We start from the raw sequence: 6,000 nt of genomic DNA, 5'->3' as shown, positions 1-6,000 counted from the left end.
TTAAAGTGTCTGTCTGCAATGTGGGAGACCTGGGTTCAATCCCTGGGTCAGGAAGATTCCCTGGAGAAGGAAATGGCAACCCAGTCCAGTAGTCTTGCCTGGAGAATCCCATGGACAGAGGAGCCTGGTGGGCTACAGTCCATGGGGTCGCAAAGAATCAGACACAACCGAGCTTTCAGTTTCAGTGTGAGTCTTCTGGTTTTTGATAATATTGCTGAAGTTGTGAGTTTTTATTTAAATGGTCTAAAGAAAAGGAAGCCCTTACAAATCAAACAGTTGTAAATACAAGAAAAAATTTACCTAAATGTATTTCAGATTCACATCAACTGTGAAATAGTCAATATTAAATATCTAGTATTTTTTTTTACTATTCTACTATAGCCATGTCTAAGTCATTAACACTAAGCACAAAATTTTCATAGTGCCTAGGTTTATTATAAGTTTCAAATTGCTATATTGTTGCATTTGTCACAAGTTTGTCAACAAAGAAAGTACCTCTAAAAACAACAAAAAACACTCCTAAAAAATGTAATTGTGATATGAGCTTTTCGATAAACTATTAACAATAATTATACTCTAAACTATCTGTCTACAATAGTCTCTATTGAAGGCAGAGGAGAAGGGGATGACATAGGATAAGATGGTTGGATGCATCACTGACTCGATGGACGTGAGTTTGATCAAGCTCTGGAGTTGGTGATGGACAGGGAAGCCTGGCGTCCTGCAGTCTACCGGGTCACAAAGAGTCAGACACAACTGAGCAACTGAACTGAACTGAACTTACAGTAGTTTCTCCAGATTTTGGTTACCTGAGTCTCTATCATTGTGCTAAACTAAGTGATGACACTGTATTGAATAGCTAGGTCATTTCCAAATAAATTAAGTTTCTGAAACATCCACTACTTGACAGGACCTTCCTCTTACACAGAAACTAAAGAGATTTTTGACTATCCATGAATAGTGTCTGGTGCCATCCTGAGATGTTCAGTGTAAGAAAGCAATTTTTTTTATACATATTATCACTGATACGTATGTTCACGAATCTACAGAATGCTAATATAAAAGTCAGTTCTTTGTTGCTTAAGGAAAATGTACAACTTGTTATTAAAGAAGGTATGAGGAATGAAATCACATTTGAGGATGGAAAATGAAGAAGTTATGACTTACAGGTGGCAGTTTCAGAATGGGAGAAGCAAAGGAATGGATACAGAATGGGATAAAGAGGTTTTATGGAAAGTGGACCCCCAGAAAAGAGTTTTGTGCCTAGTACAAGTTTTCTTGAGATGTTGAACTGCCTTTGCTAATGGATTTTAAGTTTCTTTACCTCTTAAGTGATCTGTTCTAGGTTTACCTTTGAAATCTTTTGTTAACTTTGGCTAAGTGGATAAATATTGTTTCACAGTGACTTATTGATCCTACCTGACTGTTAAAAACCCTTTTGATATTTATGAACAAACCTTCCTAAATAACTGACTTCTAGCTAACATTGTGATGCTTCAAAGGGCCCCTGAGGCCTCCCAACAAGAGATATTAAGCAACCTGAGTTCATCAGAAGTGATGACTCTTCCCAAGTTATATTATACAGTGGATGTTACTATAAGGCATAGTTTGGGCTGAGGCAGAAAAGAAGGAGAGAGAGATGGCATTTGTAGTTGGGCAGGGGGTGATAAGTCCCCTGGGCAAGGGGTGATAAGTCCCAGATAGCTACAAACGGCCTGGAGCCTCAGGGCGGGACCTAAAGTTGGGTTTTATTTTCTCCGAAGTTAGATGATTCAGCAAGGGCCTTTGAGACTGCTGTTTTCTTTTCTAGGCCCAAAAACTCCTTCAGTTACTAATATAGGTAACCTAGAAATTCTGTGACATCCATGAAAATCTGGTATGTCCTGGTAAAATGTTGTGAGTTATAATTCTAGTTACCATATTACAGTGTTTCAAGTCACAGCAGTGACCAGACTACTTTGTCAATTTCTATCTAATCAGGTTTTAAACATGCCTTCTATGGTTTCACACTGATGCCTTTGCAAAAATACTGCTACTTCAAGATACATGGAAAAGACTTTTCTAAGCTTACCTGTGAACAATTTTTTTGTTTGTTATCTGGTAAGCTTATACCAGACTAGAATTTAGTCTCCTCTCTAGGTTAAGAGAACAAAGTTTTCTTAGAATGCAGCTTTCAATCACAGATGAATTTCTTTACCTTTCAGTGATTTATATTTGTTTTTATCATCTGTTTTTTACTTCAATAAAGTAAATAAGCATTATTTAAGATTATGGTACATGTAGCATGGACCAAGCTTTCCCCACTCCTGCAAATTCCCTTAAGCCCTCAGATTCTTCTCATGGGACCAAGGTCTCACTTTCTTCCAGAGGGACAATCCAAGCTTTTTTTTTTTTTTTTTTTTTAATCCAAGCTTTTTATCAGCTGATCTACCCCTGATATCAGAGTCAATTTGAGCATGAGTTGGTCTATAATTTAGGCATGAAACTATGACTACATAGAGGAAAGATGACTTTTTGATGCAGGATGGCCATGATATTCCTTGGACCTCAGAGAAAATTGGTTAAAATGAAACTTTTTCTTTGGAAACTGCAAAGCCAGTTCTTTTAGCATATGCAATTGAAAACATCTAGGTTGCTATGTCAGTTCTCATTCCGATCCCAAAGAAAGGCAATGACAAAGAATGTTCAAACTGCTGCACAATTGGACTCATCTCACACGCTAGTAAAGTAATGCTCAAAATTCTTCAAGCCAGGCTTCAGCAATACGTCAACCATGAACTTCCAAATGTTCAAGACGGATTTAGAAAAGACAGAGGAACCAGAGATCAAATTGCCAACATCCACTGAATCATTGAAAAAGCAAGAGAGTTCCAGAAAAACACTTATTTCTGCTGTATTGACTATGCCAAAGCCTTTGACTGTATGGATCACAATAAACTGTGGAAAATTCTGAAAGACATGGCAATACCAGACCATCTGACCTGCCTCTTGAGAAATCTGTATGCAGGTCAGGAAGAAACTGTTAGAACTGAACCTGGAACAACAGACTGGTTCCAAATAGGAAAAGGAATGTGTCAGGGCTGTATATTGGCACCCTGCTTATTTAACTTATATGCAGAACACATCATGAGAAACGCTGGGCTGGATGAAGCACAAGCTGGAATCAAGATAGTTGGGAGGCATATCAGTAACCTCAAATATGCAAATGACACCACCCTTATGGCAGAAAGTGAAGAAGAACTAAAGAGCCTCTTGATAAAAGTGAAAGAGGAAAGTGAAAAAGTTAGCTTAAAGCTCAGCATTCAGATAACTAAGATCATTGCATCCAGTCTTATCACTTCATGACAAACAGATGGGAAAACAGTGGAAACAGTGGCAGACTTTATTCTGGGGGACTCGGAAATCACTGCAGATGGTGACTGCAGCCATGAAATTAAAAGATGCTTATGACTTAGAAGGAAAGTGATGACCAAACTAGACAGCATGTTAAAAAGCTGAGACGTTGCTTTGCCAACAAAGATCCATCTAGTCAAAGCTATGGTTTTTCCATATGTCATGTATGGGTATGAAAGATGGACTATAAAAAAAGTTGACAGCCCAAGATTTGATGCTTTTGAACTGTGGTGTTGAAAAAGATGCTCAAAAGTCGCTTAGACTGCAAGGAGACCCAACCACTCCATCCTAAAGGAAATCAGGTCTGAATATACATTAGAAAGACTAATATTGAACCTGAAACTCCAATACTTTGGCCACTAGATGCGAAGAGCTGACTCATTTGGAAGTTGCTTTGACTTGCCTGTGAGTGTGGGAGCCCTACCCGGGCACAGGGCCTCAGGGGCATTGCCACTGAATCATGACCTCCACGCTGGCGCATTCCAGCTGTGTGACACTCAGCACGCAGGAGACTGGGAAAGCTATCTTCTTTGGAGGAAGGAAGGGCATACACAGAGAGTGTGTTTTCAGGCCTCTATTGCAGCAAGTGTTTTGCTTCTCAGACGTCAGACCTGCAGGCCTGCTCCAAGGACCTCAATTCCAGAGTCAGGGCCGTGTGTCTCCCTGCACATTCCGAGCCTTGCAAACACATTCCTGGGTCAGAGAGGTGCTGCCCATGAGGAAGAAGGCTGCAGGAGTGTCTGAGGGGGGCGGGTGCCATGCTGGGGTTACCGGGTCGAGGGCACCTTGCACATCCAATGGCTCCCAGGGGAGGAGTTATGGACCGGCCCCTTGCTGGAGATATCCCAACGCAAGGAGCAAAGAAAGCTCTGTCAGAAGGAGGAAAACAGCAATGGGATGGATTTTCAAGCAGTTGCTAGGTCACACTGCGTTAGAGCTCCCTGGGAGAGAAATGCGAATTTCGGCCTCTAGGCCCGGTATAAAGGGGTGCACATAGGGTGATTTCCCCACAGGATCCAGGAATGTTCCAGACAGGCCTAGGCTCACTAGCTGTTGCTAGGCTGCACTGCTTCAGGCACCCGGGAGAGAAACAGGCACTCTGTGGCCCCTAGGTCCAGTGTGCAGGTTCACACACAGGGTGTGTCCCCGTAGGAGCCAAGACTTTTCCTGACCATCCTGGGCTCACTAGAGCTCTTTCACAGAGCAAAGGGGACGGAACAGACATGTGGAGGTGGCTCTGCCTTTCCCTGTGAGTCTGGGGCCCTATGGCCCCAGAGTCTCAGGGGAAACTGCCCCTGAGAAATGACCTCCAAGAAATGCTTTACCAGGAGGCTGGGAAAGGGAGTTCGCAGCATGTGGGGAAAGTGAGCCTCCTTTGGAGAAGAAGAGGCTGCCACCTGGTGTGTTTGCAAGCCTCTATTTAAAAGGAACAGTTTCGCTTATACAACGGGAGACCTCCAGATCTGCTCAGAGGACCGAAGTTCAGGAGGCAGGGGCATGTATCGCTCCTTCCCTTTGCAATCCTCCAAAGACATTCCTAGCTGATAGCGGTATTGCCCTTGAAGAAGCAAGCAGCAGGAGTGTGACATGACTGGGTGCCTTCCTGGGCTCAGCTCCTCAAGGGGCCTTTCATCTCAAAGTAGGCCCCATATCCCCTTGGGCAGGGGGTTGGGCCCTCTTCCCTCCACACTGCCAAAGGGTGGAGCAAAGCTAGCTCTGTCAGAGGTAAGAAAAGAGCAATTGGATGAATTTTCAAGCTCTTGCTAGGCTGCACCGCTTCAGGGCCCACTTGAGTGCAACAGGCTCCTTGTGGCCCCTAGGTCGGGTATACAGGTTCACACACCGTGTGTGTTCCCATAAAAGCCAAGAATTTTCCTGACAGACCTAGGCTCACTAGAGCTCTCCTATAGAGCAAAGCAGAGGGAAGAGATGTGTGGAGGTGGCTCTGCCTTTCCCTGTGAGTATGGGGCTACTCCCTATGGCCCCAAGCTCAGGGATAACTGCCCCTAAGAAAGAACTCCAAGAAGCACTTTTCAAGGAGGCTGGGACAGGGAGTTTGCAGGATTCAGGGAAAGTGAGCCTCCTTCGGGGAAGAAGAGGCAGCCACCCCGCGTGTGCTTGCAAGCCTCTATTTTGAAGGAATAGTTTCACTTACACAACAGGAGACCTCCAGATCTGCTCAGAGGACAGAAGTTCCAGAGGCAGGGCCGTGTATCTCCCCTTCCCTTTGCGATCCTTGCAAAGACATTCCTAGCTGATAGCAGTGCTGCCCATGAAGAAGCAAGCAGCGGAAGTACAGTTACCTACTGAGTTCTTGTTCTAAGCGAGCCTCTGATCTGGATGTTACGGACAAGACAAAAGAGCATGCAACTCAGACCCTGAAAATGAAGAGCTTACAATCTAGCTCAACGGTTCTTAACAAAGGGTGATTTTTGCCCTCAGCGGACATCTGACAATGCCAGTAAATATTGTGGTGTTCACACTTGTGAGGGCGAGGTGGGTATTAGAGGGGTGATGGGGCTGTTTCCGCTGGCACCTAGTGCATAGTGACCAGGGATGCTGCTAAACATCCTGCATACACAGGATGGCTCCCCACAACAAAGAATT

Source organism: Muntiacus reevesi, chromosome 16, assembly GCF_963930625.1.
Source record: "Muntiacus reevesi chromosome 16, mMunRee1.1, whole genome shotgun sequence".
NCBI lineage: Eukaryota > Metazoa > Chordata > Mammalia > Artiodactyla > Cervidae > Muntiacus > Muntiacus reevesi.
This window is presented reverse-complemented; position numbering follows the sequence as displayed.